The 12,824-nt window shown below is 39.7% G+C and overlaps 1 protein-coding gene across 1 annotated transcript in view; it reads left to right on the top strand.

The window, feature by feature from the left end:
- Positions 1 to 12,824, top strand: part of ADAM32 (ADAM metallopeptidase domain 32) — a 152,739-nt gene that overhangs the window by 79,753 nt on the left and 60,162 nt on the right. The gene's annotated exons all lie outside the window — the stretch shown is intronic.

Here is a 12,824-nt window from a genome sequence, read left to right as displayed (position 1 = left end):
CATTGTGATCAAGTTAATTCTGACTCATAGTGACCCTGTAGGACAGAGTACAACTGTCCCATAGGGCTTCCAAGGACCCTGCTGGTGGATTTGAACTGCCGACCTTTAGGTTAGCATCTGAGCTCTTAACTGCTGTGCCACCAGGGCTCCAGAAAGTGCAGAAAATCAAAGAAAAAGATAAAATCTTGAAGGAAGCCATAGAGGTGGGTGGGTGGGAATCTTACCTATAAAGAAACAAAGATAAGAATAACATTGAACTTCTCGTCAGAAACTATGCAAGCAAGAAGAGAGTAAAGTGAAATATTTAAACTGTTCAAAGAAAAAACAAAACACCAGTTTAGAATTCTGGACTTAGCAAAATTATCCTGTCAATGTGAAGAAGAAATAAAGACACTCTTAGACAAATGAAAAATGAGGTATTTTGTTGCCTTTAGACCTGCATTGGGGCCCTGGTGGTGCAGTGGTTAAGAGCTATTGCTGCTAACCAAAAGATCAGCAGTTCAAATCCACTAGCCACTCCTTGGAAATCCTATTGGGCAGTTCTACTTTGTTTTATAGGGTTGCTATGAGTCAGAATCGACTCGATGGCAACAGGTTTGGTTTTTTGGTTTTTAGGCCTACCTTGCAAGAAATGTTAAAAGAGGCCCCTGGACACTCTTTTAGCTCAGTAATGAAGTCACTTTTGAAGTTCACCCTTCGGCCAAAGAGTAGACAGGCCTATAAAACAAAATGAGACTAAATGGGAAGGAAAGCTGGTAATAGAGAACCCCAGGTCCAGAAGGTGAGAGTGTTGACATGTTGTGGAGTTGGTAACTGATGTCACAGAATGATATGTGTCTAATTGTTTAATGAGAAGCTAGTTTGTTCTGTAAACCTTCATCTGAAGTACAATAATAAAAATAAATAACTAAAAAGTTTGAGATAAACTCACAAAAAACCAAAATAACAAGAACATTAAAAAAAATGTTAAAAGTTATTCAGGAAGAAGGAAAATGATGTAGGTGAGAAAGCCAGACACACACAGAAAGGAAAAGTGGTTGAGAGGGAATAAATGAAGGTAAACTAAAATATTTGATTTGCCTTTTTAAATAATAATAGTTTGTTCAGAATAACAATAACAACAATATATTGGGCATTATAGCTTTTGGATAAATGAACGGTATGACAATAATATTTTAAGAGACAGGAGGGAAGAATCAAGAATTCTCTATTACAGCATACTGGCACTACCCATGAAGGGGAGTGTATTGTTATTTGAAAGTGGATTTAGATTGGTTGTAGATATATATTGTAAACTAGAGGAACAACTTAAAAAGTTTTTAAAAAAGAAGTATAATCGATATTCTAATGAAGAGAGAAAATAAAACCATTTTAGACCAGAGGGGAAAAAAAGAAGAGTGGCAGGCAGAAAAAAGAAACAAATAACATGGCCAATAAATTGAAAACAGTTACAAATATGGTAGACGTTGTTCAATAATTAATTTAAATATGAATGGTCTAAATATACCAATTAAAAGACAGACTAACAGAGTAGGGGGAAAAAAAAACCAAACAAACCTCCAATTCTATGTTATCTACAGGAAACCCACCCTAAATACAAAGACACAGATTAAAAGTAAAAGAATGGAGAAAGATGTACTATACTAACAGTGATCAAAATAAAGCTGGAGTAGCTATATTAATTTCAGGGAAAGCTAATTTCATAGCAAGGAAAATTATAAAGAATAAAGGGGGGATTAAATAATAAAGAGATTAATTCCCCCAAAATATATAACAATTGATAATGTGCATGTGCGTAATAACAGAGTATCCAAATAAATGAGGTGAAAACTGATAAAAATGCAAGGAGGAATAGACAAACCCACTACTACAGTTGGAGATCTCAACACCTGTCAGTAATTGACGAAGTTTAGCAAATAGAAAATCAGTAAGAATATAGTCAAAGGTGATCTAAATAAATAGAGTAATATACCATACCCATGGATAGGAAGACTTAATTTTATTAAGATATCAGTTCTTCCCATCTTCACCTGTAGATTCAACACAATCCCAACAAAATCACAAGTTATTTTGTAGATATTGACAAAATGACTCTAAGATTTATATGGAAAAGCAAAGGACCCAGAATGGCCACCACAGTGCTAAAGAGGAACAAAATCAGAAGACTGATAGAACCCAACTTGAAGACCTTCTAAAATCTTATAGTAATTAAGACAGTGTGATATTGGTGAAAGAAAAGACAAATAAATTACCGGAACAGACTAGACAGTTCAGAAATAGACCACATAAGTATAGTCAGCTGATCTTTAGTAAAAGAGCAAAGGCAATTCAATAGGGAAAGAATAGTCTTTTTAACAAATGGTGCTGGAACAACTGGATGTAAACACGCAAAAAAAAAAAAAAAAAAAAAAACCCAAAACAAAAAACAAACAAAAAAAATGAATGTAGACAGTCTTTACACCTCTCACAAAAGTTAACTCAAAAATGGACTGTAGACCTAAAAGTAAAATGTGAAACTACACAAGTCCTCAAAGATGACATAGGAGAAAATCCAGCCCATCTTGTGTTGATCACTTTAGATACAACACCAAAAGCACAATCCAAGAAAAAATGATAAATTGGACTTAATTCAAATTAAAAACTTCTGTGTGAAAGACACTGTGAAGAAAATGAAAAGACAAAACACAGACTGAAAGTATTTGCAGAAAATATCTGATAAATAACTTGTATCCAAAATATACAAAAAGACCTCTTAAAACTCAACAGTAAGAAAATTAAAAACCCAACTAAAAAATAGGCAAAAAATCTGAAAAGACACTTCACCAAAGAAGATACACAGACTGCAAATAAGTATATGAAAAGACGCTCAATGTCTTACGTTGTTGTTTGCCACTGAGTCGATTCCAGCCCATAGCGAGCCTATATGACAGAGTAGAACTGCCTCATAGTTTCCCAGCTGTAATCTTTATGGGAGCAGATCACCAGGTCTTTTCTCCTTGGACCCGTGGGGCAGGTTCGAACAATTGACCTTTTGGTTAACAGTTCAGCGTATATGCAAATTAAAACAGCAGTGAGATACCAGTACACACCTATTAGAATGACTATACACGTAGTCCCCAACTTACAACAGAATTCTGTTCCAACAACTCTGTAGTAAGTTTGTTCTGATGGAAATCAAATACCTCTTTTAGTCTTCATTATTACTGTCTTTTATAATCAGTATCTTTATAAAGCTAATCTTTATTTGTCTTTGGGGGTTGGAAACATTACATAAACTTATAGATATATTTTAATAATTCATATGTAAAAAAGTACACAAATCATAAAAATTTACTTCAAGGTTGAAAAAGTGTTGGACGACATTGGCATTTTGTCAATTTTGGTAATAACTCCACTGTGGAGGGTTCTGGATCATCTGGATTATTCCTGGAATAGGATGGCATTTCTAGTCAGAAAATTAGTGAGAGGTGTCTGTATGGTCCTTTTCTTTTTTTTCTTCATAATATTTCATGGTAACATCTCACTGCTTCCTGAATCTGCCTATCAATTTTAGCAAAGCTATCAGCATTTGGTTCCATGTTTTCAAGCAACTGAAGCCCCTGATTTAGTTTCGAAAAAACTTCAGCTAATCTTTTCACTGTAAAATTTTTTGACAACTTCTCTTTTTCCTCTTTCTCATTATTTCTTTCTTCAGCATTTCTTTCCTCTTCAAAATCCATTAAGTCCTGATCTGTCAGTCCCCCTTCTTCATGACCTATGTAGGGGCTGTTCTCCACTGCCGATACCAAGTTCCAAATTCAGTGTTCTTGCCATGTGGATGATTTTTCCATCTATCTCTTCCATCATATTATCCTGGTCAGATGCTTGGAGTGTGTTCACATAACTCAGTAGATTTTCCCATATCCTCTGCATGCTTTTTCCTGTAACTTCAGGAAGATGAAATGTTCTAGATACACTGAAGAATATTACAATTCTTTCAGAAACCTCATAATGTTACTGTACCTCCACTTGTTAGAACTATTGCTTGAGCAAATGTAGCCCATAGTTTCTGACATCTTTTTTCCAAAACAAGCCTGTTTTGTCCACTTTGAAAATTTGCTCTGGTAGATAGTCTTCATCTTGTGTTATCTTGTCCAGCTCATCAGTGAATTTTTTGGCAGCTTCAACATTGGTGCTTCCTGCTTCTCCAGTTACATGTATGTTACAAGCGAAATCTGCATTTGAAGCGATGAAACCAAAGTACCATATTTTTATACAAATATATGCGCCTTCTGTGTTTATTTCCTGGCTGCTCCCTCCCCCCAACACCAGGTATTTTTGTAAGTGTGATATGCCAATTTTTTTTTACTGCAACATGTGGAAGAGGTTCGGCATGGCGGCGCTTGTGATGGTGCCTCTCACAGGGAGGGTGCTGCCGGCAAACAAACACAGAAGGCGTGTGTTATTTGTGTAAAAATGTGGTACTCGAGGCGGTTTTCTCCTTGCTGTTCCTATAGGCTGTGTGCTTTTGTTTGAATCGTCAGTAAACTCATAGGAAACCCCTTTCGGATTTTGGTCTTCTACCCAAATCTCCGTGGCTTGGCTCTGGCCTCTTTGTAAAAATTGTCCATTTTCCGCCAATCACTCCTTTAACTGCCTCCAAAATCCTATTTTTATCCTTAATGATTGTTGGAACAGTTGAATGAGACAGTCCTTCCTCAAGTGCTGTTTTACCAACTCTCTTTCCATTATCATAGGCCTTAATGATCTTCATCTTTATATTCATATCTAGAGCCTTCCTCACCATCTCTTTTGGATTAGCACTTTCAGTGGCATGACTTCTTTTGCCAGACATATTGGGGGTATAAGCAGTGCAGGTGTTACAGCTAGAGAAACGTGAACAACTCAGCTTCATACTAACAACTGACGCTTCTTATGGTACGAAACACTGAATATTTTATAGGCCTGGTCTACAATGAAGTCAGTGTCAGTGTCGTAGCAATGAATTCAGAGTCGTAATAGCTGTTGGGCCCCTGCCCAGTTCAATTGTCTTATTTAAAATTGTCAGTTAAATATTGCCCAACTTTCTGTCTGTTATGACTCCCAACACTAACTTCATTGCAGACTAGGCCATAACCTGCTATATGGCAGTGTTTTGAAGAGTAGATCATGAAATTGAACATCTGTGAGTGAATCTGAGAATGATGACATAAGCAAATTACGTGTTGCAACATTGTATATACTACATATTATTAATGGTAAGATGTGCAAAAAAAAAAACCAAAAAATGTATGGTCGTAAATGTGATTTGTTATAACTCGACCACGTTGAAAGTCGGGGACTACCTGTAATGCAAAACACTGACAACAGCAAATGCTCCCGAGGATGTACAGCAACAGGAGCTCTAATTCAGTGCTGGTGGGAATGCCAAACAGTACCGCCACTTTAGAAGACCATCTGACAGTTTCTTACGAAGCTAAACATAGGCTTACTGTAAGCTCCAGCAACCGCACTCCTCTGTATTTATCCACATGATTTGAAAAGTTATGTGCATACAAAAATGTGCACATGAATGTTTATCACAGCATTGTTTATAATTGCCAAAAATTGGAAGCAACCAAGATGTCCTTCAATAGATGAATGGAGAAACAAACTGTGGTACACCCATTCAGTGGAGTATTATTTAGTGATAAATAAAAATGAGCTATTAAGTCATGAAAAGAAATGGAGGAACCTTAAATACATATTGCTGAGTGAAAGAAAAAAAAATTTTTTTTTTTTTTAAAGAGCCAGTCTGAAAAAGCTGCATACTGTATGATCCCAATTACACCCTACTCCTCACTTATAGACTATCTTGTTATCCTACATTTCACATATATGACAATAGTAGAAAATCTACTATCTGACTATTTGGTTATTAAGGAGGTGGCGGGCAGGGTGGCAGCAGCTTTGGAGGGTACCCTCTCTTGAGAAGGGTCTCTGGGTGGCCTCCAGGAAGCTGGATTGTGCTGCAGTATGCCTTCTGCTCCCTCCTGCTGGCAGGGGTGCCATGTCCAGCTGCCACACCTGGGAGGCCTCCTCCATGGCCACAGCCTCTGGGCGGATGTGCAGGCAGCACTGAGCCAGCAGGAGCCTGTTCTGGGTTCCCAGCTCCTAAGTGGCCTAAGGCCCTGCAGCTCAAAATTGGTGTGGGCTGGGAAGGGAAGAAAGAAAGGCATGGGAGAAGGTGTTTGGAAGAAATGTGTTTGAGCCTAATGACATCCCAAAGTAAGCTGAAACGAGCTTGGAGCCTCTGGCTCGGTGGAGCTGGATATGTGGCCAGGTTTCCAGCATCCTTGCAGGAAGCCTCAAGCCTTGGTGACTTGTCAGGCCCAGAGGGTAGAGCAGGCTGTAAGATTGTGAACGCAGGGCTCACAGGGGTGGGAGTGGAGTCTGGAGGTGCCTCCACCAGGGCAGCTCTGACCCAGCACAGGAGGAAGATGAAGGGGTTAAGCCATGAGCCCCCTAGTCACATAAACCAAACCAAACCCATTGCCCTCAAGTCAATTCCAACTCATAGCGACCCTGTAGGTCAGAGTAGAACTGCCCCATAGAGTTGCCAAGGAGCACCTGCTAGATTTGAACTGCCGACCTTTTGGTCAACAGCTGTAGCACTTAACCACTACGCCACCAGGGTTTCCCCTAGTCACATAAAAAAACCAAACCCACTGCCGTGGAGTCGGTTCTGACTCATAACGACCCTGTAGGACAGAGTAGAACTGCCCCCATAGAGTTTCCAAGGAGCGCCTGGCGGATTTGAACTGCCAACCTCTTGGTTAGCAGCCGTAGCACTTAACTACTACACCACCAGGGTTTTGTCCTAATAGCCCAGCTTTATTCAGCTTTGTCTCCTACAAGCCTCCTTCTCTGAAGAGGAATAATCCATAACTGGACTCGTCACAGAAACCCTGGTGTCATAATGGTTAAGTTCTATGGCGGCAAACCAAAAGGCTGGCAGTTAGAACCCACCGGGTGCTCCTTGAAAACTCTATGAGGCAATTCTACCCTGTCTTATAGGGTCACTAGGAGTCGGAATTGACTTGACGGCAACAGGTTTGGTTTGGTTTTTTTTTGGAGTCATCACAGTGATGAGCACATCAGTCAATCTTAGTTGCTATTTTTTCTATGACCATATTTTATAAATTAAAAAAACTGGACAAATGGATGGTCTGAAAACAGAAAAAAAAAAAAAATCCTCCATTTTTGCATAATGTTGATTTTCTCACAACAACCTGGTGTTTGAAACCTAACCATGTGGCTAAGTGAAGAGTGGGTGTGTATGACATTGGGGAAAAGTCAAAAATACAGAGACAGAAAAAAGATCAGGGGTTGTGGGTGGGGTGGTAGGCATGGGATAAACAGGTGGAACACAGCACCTGTTTTAAGGGCAGTGAAAATTCCCCAGGATATTGTTGTAAGATGGTAGACATATGACAATATGCATTTGTCAAGACCCATAAGCTGAACAGAAGATTTCAGAGGGCAGGTCGAGAAAAGTAAAGCATTATAATGAAATGTGCAAAGACCTGAAGTTAGGAAACCAAAAGGGAAGATCATGCTCAGCATTTCTCAGGCTGAAGGAACTTAAGAAAAAATCCAACCCTCGAGTTGCAAAATGGAAGGATTTTATGGGCAAAATACTGAATGATGTGGGAAGTGTCCAAAGAAAATGGAAGGAATACACAGAGTCACTGTATTAAAAAGAACTGGCCGATGTTCAGCCATTTCAGGAGGTAGCATATGATCAAAAATCAATGGTATTAAAGGAAGAATTTCAATCTGCACTGAAGACAAAAACAAGGCTTCAAGAATTGGTGACAAATACCAACTGAAATGTTTCAACAAACAGATGCAACACTGGAAGTACTCGCCTGCCTATGCCAAGAAATTTGGAAGACTGCTACCTGGCCAGTCGGCTAGGAGAGATCCATATTTGTGCCCATTCCAAAGAAATGTGATCCAACAGAAAGTGGAAATTATCAAAAAATATCATTAATATCACATGCAAGTAAAATTTTGCCAAAGATCATTCAAAAGTGGTTGCAGCAGTACATTCATAGGGACCTGTCAGAAATTCAAGCCAGATTCAGAAGAGGACGAGGAACAAGAGATATCATCCCTGATGTCAGATGGATCATGGCTGAAAGGAGAGAATGCCAGAAAGGCGTTTACCTGTGTTTTATTGACCATGCAAAGGCATTCAACTGTATGGATCACAACAAATTATGGATAACATTGCAAAGAATGGGAATTCCGGAACACTTAATTGTGCTCATGAGGGACCTGTACCTAGACCAAGAGACAGTCGTTCAAACCGAACAAGGGGATACTGCATGGTTTAAAGTTAGGAAAGGTGTATATCAGGGATTGCATCCTTTCACCATACTTATTAAATCTATATGCTGAGCAGATAATCCAAGACGCTGGACTGCATGAAGAAGAACAGGATATCAGGATTGGAGAAAGACTCATTAACAACCTGCAATATACAGATGACAACTTTTCTTGCTCAAAGTGAAGAGGACTTGAAGCATTTAGTGATGAAGATCAAAGACCACAGCCTTCAGTATGGATTACTGCTCAACATAAAGAAAACAAAAATCCTCACAACTGGACCAATAAGCAACATCATGGTAAATGGAGAAAATACTGAAGTTGCCAAGGATTTCATTTTACTTGGATCCACAATCAACACCCATGGAAGCAGCAGTCAAGAAATCAAAAAAGGTATTGGGCAAATCTGCTGCAAAAGACCTCTTTAAAGTGTTGAAAAGCAAATATGTCACTCTGAGGACTAAGGTGTACCTGATTCAAGCCATGGTATTTTCAGTCTCCTCATACGCATGAGAAAGCTGGACAATGAATAAGGAAGACTGAGGAAGAATTGATGCCTTTGAATTTTGGTATTGTTGAAGAATATTGAATATACCATGGACTGCCAAAAGAACAAACAAATCTGTCTTGGGAGAAGTACAGTCAGACTGCTCCTTTGAAGCAAGGATGGCGAGACTTTGTCTCACGTACTTTGGATGTGTTATCAGGAGGAGGACATCATGCTTGGTAAAGTAGATGGTCAGCGAAAAAGAGGAAGACTCTCAACAAGGTGGATTGACATAGTGGATGCAGCAGTGGGCTCAAGCACAACAAAGATTATGAGGATGGTGCAGGACTGGCCATTGTTTCGTTCTGTTGTACATAGGGCCGCTATGGGTCAGAGCTGACTCGACAGCACCTAACAACAACAAGACCCATAGAACTCGACAGTCATGTGTCACTTAATGGCCACAATATGCTCTGTGAAATAGGGCATTATATGATTTGGATGTTGTGCGAACACCATATTATATACAGGCAGTCCCCGTACAATCTGTAGTAACGAACCAACCCCCGTAAAGCCTATTATATTAAAACCTATGGGATCCTGATGGACAAAGCTATATCCACTGGATACAGAAGGCTGAGCTTGCCGGGTGCAGGGTTGTGGGCCAGGCAGCGGCTGCACTGGCAGCCAGATCAGGACCACAGATGTATATTTGGTTGGACATTGGCTGAAGGAATCTTACGTGGCACAGCACTATACAACATAAAGAGTGAACCCTAATGTAAACTATGGACTTTGTTGCTGTTGTTACGTGCCATCGAGTTGGTTCTGACTCATAGTGACCCTGCCTACAACAGAACTAGACACTGGCCAGTCCTGCGCCATCCTCATAATCATTGTTCAGCTTGAGCCTATTGTTGCAACCACTGTGTCAATCTATCTCATTGAGGGTTTTCCTCTTTTTCGCTGACCCTCTACTTTACCAAGCATGATGTCCCTCTCCAGGGACTGATCCTTTCTGATAACATGTCCAAAGTATGTGAGAGGAAGTCTCGCCATCCTGGCTTCTAAGGAGCATTCTGGCTGTACTTCTTCCAAGGGAGATTTGTTTGTTATTTTGGCAGTCCATGCTATATTCAATAATCAATCTTCTTCGGTCTTATTTACTGTCCAGCTTTCTCATGCATATGAGGAGACTGAAAATACCATGGTTTGGGTCAGGTACACCTTAGTCCTCAAAGTGACATATTTGCTTTTTAACACTTTGAAGAGGCTTTTTGCTGCAGATTTTCCCAGTGGAATACATCGTTTAATTTCTTGACTGCTGTGTCCACGGGCTTTGATTGTGGATCCAGGTAAAATGAAGTGAGTTAAATGAGGATATGATATGATTCATTACTCCTACAATTTCAAATTTTGATGTTGGCACTAATTTCTACAATTCCCACAGGTATGCCATGTTATTTTTGATTTCCCATCTTGCGAGAAGTTTCAGAGCCTGCCTCTTGACCCTCCCTATGGTAATAGCTGTCACTCTATGTGCTAGCGTACCAATCTGGGGATTTTGCTAGTTACAAAGTGTGTCTAGTCCACCATAATTCTGATACTGGGAATATGATACTAGAATGTATCTGTCCTTTTAGATTCACTGTCAGATGGAATTGAAGCAGGATTCCATTGAACAATTTGTCCAGTAGACTAAGGTGCTCTTTAGGTTTCCCAGATCGCTTCAGTTCTGAGGCTGAATCCAAGAACCCCTAGAAGTCCTAGGTATTTCTTTTCCCTGTGCGTGCAGTCATTCTGGTGAATAGTTCCAGGTTCCTCTGGAGAAGGCTTGGAGGAATAGTCAATTATTCACCTGTGACTTTGTGGCAGGTTCCTCCCTTCAAAGTGACTGGGAGTCCAGAAGGCTGTGAACTGGTTTAGATCTGGGGATCCCTAGACTGAAATTTTTACTTCTTAATATGTCAGGCAGGAGCTCTGGTGGTACAGTCATTAAGTGCTCAACTGCTAACTGAAAGGTTGACAATTCAAACCCATCAGCCACTCCAAAGGAGAAAAACGTAGCATCCTGCTTCCTCACAGATTTACAGCCTTGGAAACCCTACAGGGCAGTTCTGCTCTGTCCTGTAGGGCTACTATGAGTTGGAATCAACTCGATGGCAATGAGTTTTTTTTTTTTTTTTTTTTAATATGCCAAGAACGCATTTAAACTGGTTCCTGTATATTTTATTTTTAGGGTCCCTGAAATAATTGCCACAATCCTTGTGGTGCAAAACACTGATCGTATCAAAGTCCCTCTAGCTTATTGAGGTAATTTCACCCACTTTTTCTCAGACAGTTAAGTATTACCACATAACCTGTACCACTCCTGGTCCCATTGTTCCCAGTAATTTCAGAGAAGCAAATTACATTGAAGCCTCTACCATCATCTCAAACTTACAGAAAACAGCCACCAGAGATTTTTGACTGTATCGGTGTTCCTCTCATCGAAGTATTAGTTAATGCTTTGGCAAGGGAATTGTCCTCCCGACCCTCTCTGGAGGTGTGGTTAGGGATAGTTACTGAACAGACTACATGTAATAGATTCATTCAATATTCCCATGTATCTGAAACTCAACACTCTTTAATGTACAGTATTCTCAGAAAGTTGCAGTATTTTGACCTCACTGGCAGTAGGCCATGGTTAAGTTTAACTTTAATTAGTCATCCTAGTAGAATATTAACATCACTCCTGCTTTGACCCAACACATTGTTAAATACAGAGTCCCAAATCAGTCACCCATTTCTATAAATTTGTTGTGGTTTATCCTTCTATTTCATACCCCTTGGTCAAACTTTTTCAGTGTATAAACTGTCCTCTCCTAGAGCAGAACATTCTCTTTCCAGACTGTTAGGATCTAATTCTTAATATGGACCTGAGCAATGAGGGGTAGTGAGATAACTGTCCCAGGTATCATTAAACATTAAAAAAAATTTTTTTTTTTTTAGCAGAGGCTGACTCTCTCAGAGTTTGGAGAGGGCATCTTCTGCTGGTGAATGACGGGCTATTTGTCCATGTCTCTCCAAATGTCCCCATCCCAGTCGCAGATTCCAACTCCTTCCCCACCAGATCTGGTGGTCATGAGCATTAAATGGTGCTGCAGCCCTGCAATCCTTATTATTAGACCTTGACCTTGGTCTTCAGTCTTGTCAGCTCAGTGACTATAGGAAATGACGAGTTGCTTCATTGCTGCTGCAGAGGCTTTCTGGTTGTCTGTTTGCACTCTCGGTTGCACATTTACACCTTTCCTTTCTAATTTACTTTATGTACATTCTCTAAGGCTGTCATAAGAAGCCAGATGACCCCCAAGTCTTTATAATCACTATTGTCATCATAACAGTTAAGTGCTTTGATTTTCCTGACATCTTGGCCTACGCCTGCACTTTTTTTGTAGCCAGCTTTGGTCATAAAATTGAGAAGTTAGACCATCACTGTAAGCGTTGAATTATCAGTGTCCCATTTCTCCTTGGTGAGGAAATTATCTGTGCCTAGGAAATATGTGAGCCACTTAACTTAAGGTTGCTATATCGAGGGTTTGTTTTCTGTGGCTTCTCTTGATACCACTTACTGTATCAGTGAAGGTCCTAGCAGGAAGGAGATAAAACAGTTTAATTTGGTAACTGGGTTTTGTGACCACTTTGTGAACTGGGAGGAGGAGTATCATCTGAATTACCCTGAATGAATATCAGAGCTGTTGTCAGAAATTGGGTGAATGGAAGTTTGTGGTCCCAGTAGCTAAAAATCTAGTGTAAATATTCTTCATCAAAACAGCCCTGTTTTATAAGTTATGATAGCTATCCAATAATTACTTTAGGTATTTGGTTGTTAAAACATGGCAAAGCTTGTCATAGATTTAATATGCTTATATCTCAGCTAAAACTTGGTAAGAATAGTTTCTCACCTGTCTAAGGAATCATATCTCCTTATTTTAAAATATTTGAT

This window comes from Loxodonta africana, chromosome 19 (assembly GCF_030014295.1).
Source record: "Loxodonta africana isolate mLoxAfr1 chromosome 19, mLoxAfr1.hap2, whole genome shotgun sequence".
Lineage (NCBI taxonomy): Eukaryota > Metazoa > Chordata > Mammalia > Proboscidea > Elephantidae > Loxodonta > Loxodonta africana.
The sequence above is the reverse complement of the archived record's forward strand: the minus strand, read 5'-3'. Positions and strand labels throughout refer to the sequence as shown.